This window comes from Moschus berezovskii, chromosome 18 (genome assembly GCF_049115385.1).
Source record: "Moschus berezovskii isolate FMDL1 chromosome 18, NW_MosBer_1.0, whole genome shotgun sequence".
Classification (NCBI taxonomy): Eukaryota; Metazoa; Chordata; class Mammalia; order Artiodactyla; family Moschidae; genus Moschus; species Moschus berezovskii.
Genome location: NC_142477.1, coordinates 76,239,010 through 76,253,718, shown reverse-complemented (window position 1 = coordinate 76,253,718; position 14,709 = coordinate 76,239,010). Strand labels below are relative to the sequence as shown.

The following is a 14,709-nucleotide window of genomic DNA, read 5'->3' as shown; positions in this document are numbered from 1 at the left end:
ACATGTAAAGAGGTGGAGAAATAAAGGACCCGGGGCTTATCTTCTTTCCTGGTACATGATGCTTCTAATGGAACATCCCCATTTATGTCAATCAGAGAGCCCTCCTTTGAGGCCATTGTTTTCTTTCATGCTGTCTCCCTTCTCTTCAGTGAGAAAAACTTATCTTCTTAAATAGCCTCACAGAACTCAGTGGGGTGTGACGTGGACATCCAGGGGCATTCAGAGGGCAGAGTCCCTGTTGTGGCGTCTTGGCTGAAGTTCACATGTGGGGAAAGTGAGCCACATTAGCAGCCTCTGGGTATTTGAGCCCAAAACTTTGTTCACTTGGGGTTGGGGTCAGGGACCTGGCAGTCTTTAGCAGCACGCAAGGGAGTCTGAAAAGGAAGAGACGACAGATGCAACTGAGAACACAGTTCCTGTGGGCCTGGGCTTCTCTCCAGTCTCCCAGCTGAGGGCTTCTGACTGGGTGGTCTAGAGTAAGTCAACTTGCTTTCTTTGTGTCTGTTCCCCTCGTGAGCCAGGCACCTGTGGCTGCCGGGCCTTGGAACAAAATGCCTGTCCGCCTGGATTATCTCCTCCTTTCATTCCCAGGCATCACCCAGCCAACTCCTATTCATCCATGAAACCCAAGCTTTAATGTCTTTCTAACGACTCCTCCCTCACACACACCTCTGGTGCTAGATCATATCAGGACCTCCCTTAGATTCAATATCTTTGTACCACATTCTTTAAAACACAAATTTTATTATCCCTAAATAATCATTTGTCTATGTATTTATTTAATGTGCATCTCCCCCACTACCCATAAGCTCCAGTGTGTCAGGAGCTGAAGGCTTTTTTTTTAAATTTTTACCGCTAGATGTTTCTAGCCTTCCTTCAGGCTCACTGTGAGTGCTTAACGAGTATTTACTCAGAGAGGATGGCTGAATACAGCCGAGAAGAGCCTGGGAATGGGGATGGGGATCCTAGAGTATTCTGCTAGGCAATCAGATGGTGACTTCTCTCTGCTAGGACTGAAACACTTGCTAGAGAACAAGATTTTCACCTAGTTTTTTCATTTTTAATTGCTTTCTAAGAGATAAATGTGCATAAAATTCTCCATGGAAAGTGTACCTTGTAATAATAACAGTTACCATTTATTTTTACTGTGCTGTGGGTTTTACTTGCATTTCATTACAACCCTTGTTTATCAAGTACTCACTAATGCACCAGGTGCTGTTCTAAGCACTTTCAAAGCCATAGCTCATTCATTCCCTACCCTGCAGAGGTGGATATTCTTATAATCCCCATTTTACTGTTTGAATATGCTGGAGCCCAAGGACACACAGCTTGTGACAGAGCCAAGGTCTGAACTTAAGCAGTGAGGCACCAGAGTCTGTGCTCTTAAACTCTGACTCTACTGCTTTCCCAATACTGCCGTTCCGTTCCGTTCAGTCGCTCAGTCGTGTCCGACTCTTTGCGACCCCGTGGACTGTAGCCTACCAGGCTTCTCCGTCCATGGGATTCTCCAGGCAAGAATACTGGAGTGGGTTACCATTTCCTTCTCCAGGGGATCTTCCTGACCCAGGGATCGAACCCGGGTCTCCCGCATTGGAGGCAGACGCTTTAACCTCTGAGCCACCAGGGAAGCCCTTTTCTGCATTATCTCATTAATCCTTAGAACAAAACTATGAGGTTTTATGATCCCCTGTGGACTGATGAGGAAACTGAGGCTCAGAGATATTAAATACCAGTGGAGGAGCTGAGAGATGAACCCAGGAGTCTGTGATTCCAAAGTCCGGGTTCTTGCCCATAAGGTGATGATTTTGTCCTCTTGGGATCTTCCTGGTATTCAGGGTAGTGATTTGAATACGGAGTCTGAAGACCTGTACAGGTCTTTGAGATGCAGGGGACTGTGCCCTGGCCTGTCCAGGGCAAGTGAATCTGTTTGCTTCAAGTATGAGGTGAAATGAGGCAAGTGTGAAGCCTTTGTGTATTGAACAAAGAATTTTAAAAGACTATGAGAGTGATAAAATAGTCCATCTGTATTTGGGTGTCTTTGAGGGAATATTCTGTCTGTGACACTCAGCCTTATCATAAAGATCAAAACCTCTGTCTTCTCTAAGCATGGGTGCTTTGCTCCTAAGATGCTCTCCACTTGCTGCTGGGGGCACCCATTTTGTGGGTGCAGCTTAGGCCTTGATTCTCAGTGTTCTGCTTTTCCCAGGAATTACTAGATAATGCTGATAGCAGTTTTAGCTTTCCCAGATCCCAGCTATCTTGAGAGGGCCAGCTAACCTAGTGAGGCTGGTGCAGGTGGTGGCAGGTCCTGAGAGAGGAAAGGGTTCATCTAATGCTAACAAGTTGTCAGTGTGTCATGACCTTCTAGAATTACTCCTCACATTCTGGGCTCAAATCCTTGTCCTTTCCTGGCTGAAGGATTTGGGACAGTATTTATTCTCTCCTAACCTCATGGTTTTCGTCTGGTAAATCGAGATGACATAGAGCATAGACACTGCATTTATGTGGGTCTGATGGGAAAAGTAATGAGAGCGTGCATGCACAGTCCTCATCACAGAGCTCAGGTCACAGGTCACTTAGGCTACGATTTTCTGAAGCTGGTTTTCATAAGAGCTAATATCTACTGAACTTTGCCTATGTGCCAGGCATTGTCATAGGTGTCCATTTATTTTTGTCTTTAATAATTTTCATGACAGTCTTAGAGGCAGGCACTGTCAGTCATGCCTTTTGTAAATGAGGAAACTGAGGCACAGAAGGTTAAGTAATTTGTCCCAAGTCATTTACTCTGTGAACCCAAGGACTGACCCTGGAGCGTCAGCTCCTAACCACTGGGATTTCCTGCCTTCTCCAGAACTAGGAAAGGACTAATCTTTTTAGGCTGTCAGGCAGGTCTCAAAGTCCTTTCACATTTTCCTTCTGAAAGTCAGCCACTATTCTGGTTTTCACCCTGCTTTTCCTCTAGAAAATGTATACATCCCTGACATGTTTTATTTTAATCTTTATAAATAGTTTCCTATTTTTAAAGCATTACAGGTTCATTGCAAAAAATCAAATAGTGTAGATAAAAAAAGGAAAAAATCACCTGATATCTCACTATCAGAAAGAGCCACTATGCACCAATGGTTTAGTGAAGTGCATTCTAGGCATTTTGCTGTGCAACATTTGCAATCATAGCAGCACATTGTATAAATGCAGATTTATAGGAAGCCTTTATTTTTTCTCCAGTAAACAACATGGAGAAATTTCCACATTATGGCACATAGATTCGCACCATCATTTTAAGTAGCCCAATAGAACTCTGTTGTTTAGTTATAGCATGATCTATTCAAATAATATCCTTTTGTGGATATTTAGGTTGTTTCTAAATATTTGATATTATTAACAATCCTATAAATAACATTTTTCTCTCTGTGAACTTTGGAGCACTTGTCTAATTATTTTCTTGGAATAAGTTTGTGAAAGAAGAATTCATGGATTAAAGGCATTTTACATTTCATTGATATTACCTCTTTTCTTTCCAGAAAGTTCTACCAATGGGCAGCCCTACTGTTGGCTGCATGAGAAAGCCTTTTCACCAGAGCCTCTCTGTCACTGTTTGGTCAGTTTCTGCTGATGTTTTTCGTCGTCACTAATAAACTGGGAGAGATGTTGTACTCAGCCTCACTATGGCACTTGGTCACGACTGGGCGTCTTCTGTGCGTTTATTTGTCTCGCGCTCCGTGTCGCAGGTAAAGGATGAGAGACTGAAAGTGCCACTGTGGACAATGAAGCCTTCACAGGTGAGGGCTCTTGTGTCCTGGACGTGACAGGGAGCTTAGCAGATACAGACATTTCCACCTTTAAAACTGCATGTTTGCACTGGAGAAGGAAACGGCAACCACTCCAATAGTCTTGCCTGGAAACCCCATGGACAGAGAGGCCTGGCCGGCTACCTTCCGTGGGGTTGCACAGAGTTGGACACGACTGAGCGACTTGGCACCTTTTGCCCACCATGCGCACCCTGACCTCTGCACAGACGTGTCCTGAGGAGGATAGCTGGCTAAAGGGAAAGGCCCTCTGTAGCCCTCAGGTCTCAGGCTCCTAGCTCGCCCTTAATCGATAGGGAGTTGCCTGGGCCTTGGCAGTTAGGGCTTACTGGATATCCTGGCCAAGGTCCAGAATGGTTCCCTAAGGTGGCTGGGGGTCATTGCAGATCTTTTCAATGCTTCATTCTCTCTTCTCTTGATTATTGACTTACTGACACAAACCATATCAGATGTTCCTCATGAAACTGGTGTCAATAAGTACAAAAACACTTAGTCCTATCTCCGTAGAGCTTCAATTTTAGACTTTCTCTGAAACAGACTCCTGGGTCTCTTCTCTGGCATGTATTTAGGGTATACAGTGAAGGCTTAGGTGCATAAGTTTCATTCTGATTGATCTCGACTAGAATCTCCTGCTTTCTGACTTTGATCTGAAATAAGTGACTGCCCTTCATGACACCATGTAGAGTGGTTGTGAGGATCACCTGAGACAATCCATAGAAAATGATCAATTGTTAGCTTTTAACACAGAAACCAACTGGAGACTCTGACCTCACATAAGGGATGTGGGCCCACCCACTTTCTTGTGGGAGAGTAAACTGTAGGTGAATTTATAAGAGAGAATACACAAGGATGGCATTCCCAGGAATTCTGTCCATCTCTCTGTACGAAGTTTATATTTCATATGTCTCCCTGTACAGTTATTATCTGATGACATTCAGTCTCCTCAATTAGACCACAAAGGAAAGTGGTCACAGTTCACTTGAACTCCTACCTCCAGCTCGACAGAGAACAAGTGCTAAGTAAATTCTTGTCAAAGGAATGGCTATGATCCCATATTGCTTTCATTTGCCTTAGCTTCTATGGCAGATGGTAGTTTTGTGGTTAGTTCAGGTGGTGCTAGTGGTAAAGAACCCACCTGCCAGTGCAGAGGATGTAAGAACCGCGGGTTTGATCCCTGAGTGGAAGAGCTCCTGGAGGAGAGCACAGCAACCCACTTCAGCATTCTTGCTTGGAGAATCCCATGGACAGAGGAGCCTGGAGGGCTACAGTCCATAGGGTTGCACAGAGTCAGACATGGCTGAAGTGACTTAGCATGCACATGTGGAATAAATGTTTGCATAACTAATTAAGAGCAAATAAATTAACTTCCTTTTTCTTTTCAATGATATTTTATCAGTGATATATTTTCAATAGTTTTCTGTGATGAATAAACTATGTCCCTTAGTAGATTATGTTTGCTCTGTTTATGACTCACATTCAATTCGGTTAAACTTTATTGAGAATCTGTTCTGATCTTGACACTGTGATAAACACTGTGGAGATTATAAAGAAGAATAAGACCTAAGCTCTATCATAGCACTAAGAAGGGACCTGGTAATGCCGTGTTATACGGAATCAGTCCCTGGGAAGTGGTACAGACTTGGGGTTGACTCAGAGGAGGACACACGATTCATTTCCGTGTACTCAGAAGTTGCTGTATCAGGGCGCTCCAAAGGTGCTTTACGTTTCAAATGGGGTTTGGACTTTGTCCTTTGTTCCAGGAGTCAGCAGGTTGTTTTTTTTTTTTTTTTCCCCATAAAAGGCCAGATAGTAAGTATATTTAGCTTCACCAGCCATAAGCTTTCTGCTACAACTATTCAAACTCTGCCATTGTGGCAAGAAAGCAGTTGTAGGTAATATGTCAACAAATGGCTGTGTCTGTATTCCTATAAAACTTAAACGTACAAGATAGGCAATGGAACAGATTTGGCCTAAAGGACTAGGATACAGATGGCCACCCCTGGCTTTAGGCAATGTGGGTTTGAGCAAGGGCACTTGATTATGTTTCTGTTTTTCAGAGAAAGCTCCCTTTTGCTACATGCTGCCACTTCCTTTCTCCTTCTGTATTCAGAGTCAGTAATAATAATTCTTACTATTTATACCACACTGTACAACTCACAAAGCATTTTCAAATCCCATGTAATCCCTCCTTACAGTGTTCAGAAGCATTGCCCCTGTTTCCAAGAGGAGGAATCAGACCCGGAAGAGTTAGATGGCTTGTCCTAAGTCACAAGGGTGGGACTGGAACCCACTCTAATGGAGACCTCATGAACCCACCACCACCACCGCCACACACACACACACACACACCATTTAGCCAGCCAGCTGTCTAACCATTTTATGTATTGGTTGTGTTTCCTCAGCTGGAGGATGCATCCTTAAAGGGTAGGACTACGTCTTACACTCCCTTTACATCCTCCAGTGTAGGAGACACAGTGCTGAGTTTGTGGGATCTGATCTCTCACCCCTGGGTCTTGTGGTTCTTCCCATCAAAGTTTCCATCCCCTTCTATCTGTATTCAGTTAGTTCTGTCGGCAAACATTACTGCATACCTATCTGAAATAAGAGTTAATGTTTGTTATCCAAGCCTTTGCTTGTCTTTTGCCCCACCAGCTTTCTCCATAAGGAGAAGAGGGCAGTAAATACTTTGGGTCTGTCTTAATCTACACTTGCCCGCAAATGGTTAAGAAGTCAAAGGTAACTGTCTTTCACCATCTGGGATTACTAAGCATAGGTATACTTGAAGGCAGAACTAGGCACTGAAAGGTCAGTTTGAGGCCTCATATATCTGGACTCTAGAGAGATGCTAGATCTACAGTGATCATGAAATCCTTCTCTCATTTTTCATTGTGCCCTGTCTGACCTTTTCTCACAATTTCTGCTATTTATGCCAGGTCTCCATCATCTCCCATCTGTGCCACCAAAAGAGAAGTCTCCATATTTGCCTCCTTTACCATCCATTTTCTGCACAGCAGCCAGAGCCATTTTTATAAAATTCAATCAGGTCACATCAGGCCCTTCTTTGAAACTCTCCAAAGGTAGCCTACTGAATTTAAATTAAATCTCAAATCTTTAGAAAATCTGCTAGAACCTGCATTATCTGGCCGTGCCTACCTTCCTGAGCCCGTTTCATCTCAGACCACTTTTCTTCTTGCTTCCTTGTGACCTGGAACCCCTGGCGCTGGACATGCCACATTCATTCTTATCTGACCTGTGTACTGGCCATCCCCTGTGTCTGGGCACCTCTTCCCCAGGTCTCTCTGAGGCTGGTCTCTCTGCCCATCGAGCCTCAGGTCCCAGGGTGTCTTCTCCTGGAGGCCTCCCCTCACCTCCATGTCCCTCTGTGCAGCTGTGCCCTATTCTATTAACGCAATTATTTGTTGATTGTCTCTGTCCCTTTTATTGAGGAACCTCAGTAAACATTTTTTGAATGAATGAGTGAATGAATTCTTAGAGTCATACAACCTTACAAATAGCACAGAAAACTTTAAAATTTGACACCTTGAGGAGCATCTTATTCAGTGGTTTTCAGATCTCTAGCCCTGGAATCAGATTTCCAAATCCAAGCTGGAACCCAATCCCAACATCTAAAACAGAATAAAGTCACACTATTCTAGACAAATGTGGGATGCAGTGCTCCCCCAGTTACTCTGAGCCATGCCCTGGAACCCTAGGGTTCCAAGTAAGCCCAGTTTGAAAACCACTGAGATAAACTCTTTCATTGTACAGATGGGGAAACAGGCTCTGAGCAGTTCTCGTCTCCCTGTAGAGTCCTTGAGAATGCAGAGTCACTGGTTTGTATCCCGGGCCCCAGAAAGGTCCCTGGCACAGAGCAGGAGCCCAGAAAAGGTCTGTTGGGCTGTTCAGGCACCACTGAACAGCTGAAGGCAGTTGTGGAACTGATGCCACGCTGAAGGCAGAAGCGGAACAGGATGCCAGGTCTTCGGCCTCTGTTCTCCAGTGCAGCAGTGAGGTGGAGGGATCACGGCTTCTGTCTGGTTCAGGATCTGGCGCCTTGTTTAGAACAGACCTAGTGGAAGAGATCCGCTTCCTGCTCCCCTTCTGCTACTCCAGCCCACAGACTGCATTTGTCAAAGAAAGCAGGGAAGTTAGGGTTGCCGTCTTTGTTGTTGTTCTTTAGTCTCTAAGTCGTATCTGACTCTTTTGTGAACCCATGGACTGTAGCCCACTAGGCTCCTCTGTCCATGGGATATTCCCAGGAATACTGGAGTGGGTTGCCATTTCCTTCTCCAGGGGATCTTCCTGACCCAGGGATCGAACCCCGGTCTCCTGCAGTGGCAGGTGGATTCTTTACCATTTGAACCATCAGTGAAGCCCTGAGTTGCCATCTACCACTTCTTTATTCTTATTCTCTTTCTTCCCTCTTCTCTTCCTTTTTTAAATTATAAAATGTTTCAGGCATGCAAAACAGCACAGAGGAGAGTATAGTCAACACAGCGATCACCGTTAACCCGCAGCCTAGCTTCAGAAAGAAATTGCCACAAATCCAGCGACGCCTTCCTCCTTGGTTCCCTCTCTTCTCTCCTTTTGGTCCCCTCTTCTGTCTTCACCCTTGCCGTTCGTTTCTGTTTCCTCCTGCACTTCTCCTCCAGCTCCCTCTCCACCCCGTCCCCAACTCTCTTGCATTGTCTTTACTACACCCTTCTTCCTCACCCTTGTCCCCTTCTCCTTTTCTTTTCTTTCTCTCCAGTCCCTTCTCATTCTCCCTTGCATCCTTAAGAAGAGCTTGTGGGTCAATGATTCATTCCTTTGGCTGTTTAGTGTCAAGGATGATAACTCAGTATCTCTTGGAGTTGCCTCTCCTGCAAACTTCAGGATACCTGTCCTGCAGGGCGACAGATCCCTGGTCCACACATTCTCCAGCTAGAGGCACTGGCTGCTGCTGCTGGTACATCTGGAAGGTCACCTCCAGATTGCTCTTTCCAGGGTAGAAGTTTTACTAGTTTCAGATGCAATTGCCAGTTACTTCTTCCTGCTTCTTCTCATAAAGGAAAGAGTGATAGTCTGATACATCTCTATAGTTTACTCGGCGTTTTGAATTTTTTCCAGAAAGCTTTCCGCATCTCTCTCACTGCATTTCTATTTCACTACATCACTGGGGACATTTTCTTACCATTTTTAAGGTTATACTCTTTGGATTTTTAAAGACTTTGATGTACTCTTCCTGGGGCTGGACACTGGGGAGCTGCCTGCACAGACATGCAGAAGAATCTTTAGCGTTTTGTATTTGTCATCAGAGGAGTAACTTCGTGTCAGATGGAAGTGCAAGCACAGGGCTGAGTGGTTATGTCTCAATCCTTTTCTCCATCTGCTCAAGTCCAGGAAAGCCAGCAAGAAGCTGGGCAACGATGATTTGCATTCTTTAAATAGATTCATTTGTAGAGTAAGGAGTTGGCTTAGGCCGCACCTAGGTTCTTCTTCACTGTGGAGCTGTCCCTACTCCCTGTTTCAGATGGGGTGGGGTGGGGTCAGTTACAGCCAGAGAAGGCAGGAAGCGCCTTCCCTGTGTCAGCAGCACCTTCCTTGATTTTGTGGCACCTGCCTCCTTCTTAATTAGTCTGAGCTTGCACTTGGTAATCTTATTCTGTCAATTGTCTGATACTGTTATGAATAAAACAGTCAAAGTCTTCCCGTTCGAAAGGGACCTATGCACCCATGTAAACCAGCCAAATGCATTTGGCTGATTAAAATTCTAGTATTAATACTAGAGATAAGGATGATGCCAACAACCCTTTGGCCTTGAATAGAAATGCTAAAGTTTTCGAAGAGTTTCCAGGTGTACTGGTCCACTTTGGCCTCACACCAAGTACTGCCAAGACCAGGCAGTACCCCTCCCATTCTGCAAATGAGGAAACTGTGTAAGGGAGGGGCGAGGTTTACCGAGAGTGTGGTCTGGGATGGACAGAGGGACCTCAAAACGTTTTGGATCAGGGAGCGTCCAGTGGGGCTAGAGGAAGTCCAGCACCCACCAGAGGCACCTTGGGCGAAGGCCAACCGATGTGGCTCACAGCATGGACTTGTTGAAGATGCCCACTCCCCAACATACACACACACAACAGACAGTTGTCAGGCCCCAGACTCCGCAGCGCCCCACCCTCCCCGGTACCGCAAAGCCTTGGCAGGCAGCTGCAGTGAAGGCTTTCTGGCTCTGGATCCCTGCCTGCACTGCAGAATTTTCACAAGGAGAAGGGAAGGGGGGAAGTTTATGGTCTGATCTAATCACAGATGAACCGAGAACTCAGGGGCATCCAGCAGTGTGCCGAGGTGCAAGATTCCTGTGCTGTTCGAGTCCAGCCCTCAGTTCCCAGCCGAGCAAAGGCGTGCAGCATGTAGTAGGTGCTGAAATCAGCAGCTGTCACTACTCTCACTGTTACCATGACTACCACGATGCATTGGGGCCCAACCTGCACCGACAGAGGTCAGAGGACAGAATCCCAGGGTGTGAGGGTCCCTGCTGGGAGCTGCAGCAAATCTCAAGTAACACTAAGGAATATAGTAAAGTAAAACAGTAAACTTGAAGAGAATATGCTATCAGACATCTCCTCCGGTTTGGGCATTCTCCATGAGGCTGGGGATGTCTCCATGGCTTTTTGTTTTTCACTTCCTCCTCGCTGACTGCCCTGATCCTCTGGTGCCAGTGCCTCAGACCATCGCTGGTATCAGCGTCCCCGTCTGGCCCTCCCATGCCGTCCCTGCCAGTGCTAGTCTGATACCCCCATCTGTCTCCCGTGCGTGTCACAGGCCAGCGGGGATACCTTTATTGCCTCTCACTTGGTGGACCCTCGATGTTGGCCTGATGACAAGGACGCTCTGTGGCTTACTGATAATTGGTCAAATCATAAAGGATAAAGCATCACATTTAAACATCTTCCCTTCTCCTCTTTCTTTTTCCTTTCCTTCTCTGCCTTTCTCTCCCTCCTCCTTCTCTCCCCTCCTTCTGGCAAGGGGAAGGGCATGTGAGCAGAGAGAGCCAGGCAGCCACCCAGTCAGCACCAGCCCAGGTCTCCTCCCTACCCCTAAGGGCAGGAGACGGAGACGGAGGAAAGCACTGAGCTGGGCAGACCACTTTCCCCGGGCCCGGGGGTGCTCACTCTTAGTCACCTGCAGTCCCCGGAATCTCCACACCTGCCCCACCCTAGAGAGAAGCAGCTTGAATTCACTTATCCCATCCTGGTTAGAGCTTCCCGGAGCCCCACATGTGCCCCAGCCTCCAGCCACTAGGGCCTCCGCCCTGTCCCCGTGTCCCCAAGTGTAACACAGGCCACAGGAGTGAGGTGGCCTTCCATCTCCTGGGACTGAATCAGATAGTTACTTAGTGAGACCTTTTTCATAATAAAGATTTATTCGCAGGTTCAAACCTATACTTGTTGAATGAGCTAAAGTAAGTCACATGATCTCTCTGAGCCCAGTTTCCTCATTTTAGAATGAAAAGAATATTTGGCTTACATAATGAAGTGTCTGGCACATAATAGGGATAGAAAGGATCAGCCAGTAGACCTCTTGGCTCCCTTCCTGCCTCCTTTCCTATTTTCTTGGCTGAACATTGTTCAGCGATGGCCCCACTTCCATCCCCTGCCCTTGTCTTGCTTGAACAGAGACCTTTATACAAATGACAGGATCTGAAGCCAGGCCCTGGCCGCTCTGCATCATCCCCGCTGGTGCTGTGCTGAGCCCGGCTTGCTGGAGAAGCGCCCAGAGCACGGGGACGGGAAGGGGGAGCCAGAAACACGGCTGTGCTCGGGAGTGGGTGACGACGGCACCCCTGGAGCCACCTTGAGAGGCTCCAGGGTGAGGTCCACAGCCTCACAGGCCAGAGCTGCTGTGTATGACTCTCCTCGTCTGAAATACCAGCTGTGAATCTGTTCAGAGTGGTCTGATCATTTAGGTCGTATAGCATGGTGGACAAGGGCATACATTTGGAAAATGGACTTCCTCGGTTTTAATGCTGGCTCTGCCATTCTCTGAATCTATGACTTAGGGTAAATTATTTAACCTCTCTGGGCTTTGGTTTCTCCATCTGTAATACATGGCTAATAACATTACTTCATAAGTTGGCTGTAAGGTTTAAATGAAATCATACTTGTAAAGCATTCAGGAAAGTTGCCCATCAGGCCATAAGCACTTAATCCACGGTGGCTCCTGTTACCATTCCTAGTATTAGTACCTTTGGCATCATCACCACCATCGTTATTATCAAAGTGTGAGAAACAGCAAAGATTTCCGTCACTCACCAGTCATGCTGCTCAAACCCCATCTATCAAAACAGGTGTATTTAATCTATCAAAACAGGTGTATTTAATCTATCAAACGCGTGTGTTCCTCTCCTACCTACTGTGCCTAGTGAGAACAGTGAGAACTGTGCCTTGAGAGAACTGACTGATACAGAAGTAAATGCTTATGACAGTTTACCATAAAAAGCAGATATTATAAATCCAAAAGCAATAGTAACTAACAGAATTTAGGAGGCAAAAGATAGGAAAGAGGAGAAAACCTGAGCACAAACTTTAGTGTGAGTTTCCTAAGTAAACCACGGCCATAAAAGGAAATCCAGTGCAACATGTCGTTATTTTATTACTTAGTACATAAAATATGTCATCGCATTACAAGTCGTGGCCTTTTTCATAGTCTTGAGCTCCAGGAAAAATCTACAATAAGGATATTCACTATAAATATTTTTCAAATCTAAAGTTTCAGGTCTAACCTCTAGGAGAAAAGATAATTCTGATGTGATTTGGGAAATATCACAATAAAATTGGTTGAGGAGATGTGAGTTCTTTAACCCAGATAAGAGAAACGGTGTGTGAGTGTTGGGGGCGTGGACAGAAAGGGAGAACATGATGTTCCACTGAAGACCACTACCACATCAAGTGGGGGATAACATATTTCTGTGATGTTTCTGAAAAAAGAACCAGAACTCCTTGGTGGCGTGCCTCAAGGATGGAAACTAAGTTTCAGCTAAAGACGAAAATTCCTCGAAACTCGAGTGATGCCACCGTGTAGTGAACTAGCTGTGAGGTCATGAGTTCCCTGCCGCACAAATGTTTGTCTGGGTGGCCAGCTTTCAGGTCCATGTGGGGAAGCTCACAGCTCCGTCAGGGAGCACAGAGATGACTTCTGCGTTCCAGGCCACGTTCATATTTCCCAGGTCTACATAATGTAGGGGCAGATACGCCAAAGACGAGATGAGCTTTTCTCCTTTGCATATAGATAAATAGCTAAAACAAAAGCCATTTCCTACAACGCTGCTATCTTAGAAATCCAGGAGCAGGCTGGCTAGAGCAGCCAAATCACTTTTGAAATTATTACTTTAGATAAAGACTATTAGGAAATCACTTGGCCAAGCAAATGTCAGCAGATTTGGGGAAACATTCCCCTTGTCAGAAAGGACAGTGTCACTTGCCACCAACCTCCTCTGTTTGTCCCATCTGCCATCAACATGAGCAAATGCACATCCCTGGGGTTCCCATAGCCCCAGCCCCTCTCTCCTCCATCCAGGCATTCACCAGCTGGGCTGCCACCATCTCCTTCCTCACTGTGGCTCCTTTGGGGTCCATATCCTGCTTAACATGCATGACCAGTGCCTCTGCAGTGCCTGGCACATAGTCAATAGCTGTAGCATATGGTTAGGTGCATAGGCTCTGGAGCCTGACAGCCTGGGTTTGAATTCTAGCCCTATCATTTATTAGTTATGAGCTTTCTGCGCCTCAGTTTCCTTATCTGTAGAATGGGGCTGATTAGAGTACCCTCTGTGTGCTTGCGTGCACATGTCCATGCATACATACAGTTGTGTATGTTGAATGAGATAATAAAAGTTCAGCTTTTGGCATAGTGTTGGCCTTATCTGTTGTATCAGAAGTCAGCAAACTATTTCCATCAAGGGTCAGATAGCAAATATCTGCATTTCTGGAGGTCTCTGTTACAACTGTTTAACTCTGCCATTGCAGCATGAAACTACCTGTAGATAATACATAAATGAATGAGCCTGGTATTCCAGTAAAACCCTATTTACACAAGCAGGGAGTGAGTGAGATGTAGGCCATGGTTTGCCAATCCCTGTGGCTATAGGAAGCGGTAAGTGAGATGGTCAGATGGCAAACCTAAGCAAGCACAGGGGCTACAGCAGGGAAACCCAGCAGTATTATAGTGATTTCAACAATAGTGCCCAGTGGTTAAGAACTCAAGCTGTAGAGTCGGAAAGATCTGAGTTTAAAACCTCGTTTGGGTGAATGGTGTATGATCTATGTGCCTTGGTTTCCTATTATATAAAATGCAGAATTTTACGTAAAAGGGACCTATCCGAAATGGCTGATGTGTAGATGAAAAGAGATGATAAGACATGGTGCCAGGCATTTAATAAGATGTCAGTGTTAGTAATGAGGATGATGATGCCTAAATGACTGCCAGACTGAACCAGGGGAAGCTGAACATCCTCCCCTAGCACTGAGGACACCCTCACAGAACGGCTCATTAGGTAGAACAAGGGCTTCTGATGCGGAGAGTAGCTGATACCCTGCCTTGAGGCTTCTATTTCATTATCCATAAATGGACAGTATTCCTGACTTTCTTCCTGCAGAGACAGGTAGAATAAGACCATGCTGGGAGAGCCCACGTACCATCTATTTAGAAATATGATGCTAATTCAACATCCAAATCAATGGCCACAATCCCCATGTGTGTCAGAAATGAGCCAGTCTTGCCCTCCTCGAGTGGGTCTGTGGATAACTAGAGGGGCCAAAAGATCAGTAATGGAGAATATGAAGTTTTATCTTGGGCTGTGCATAGCTATTTGGAAACTTGCATTTGGAGCAGGTCTGAGAAGGCCTTTGACTTTATTTTTTTTTAA

General features: G+C 45.7%; 1 protein-coding gene across 1 annotated transcript in view; it reads left to right on the top strand.

Annotated features, from left to right (window-relative positions):
• DOCK2 (dedicator of cytokinesis 2) overlaps positions 1–14,709 on the top strand; it is a 473,020-nt gene that overhangs the window by 256,899 nt on the left and 201,412 nt on the right. The gene's annotated exons all lie outside the window — the stretch shown is intronic.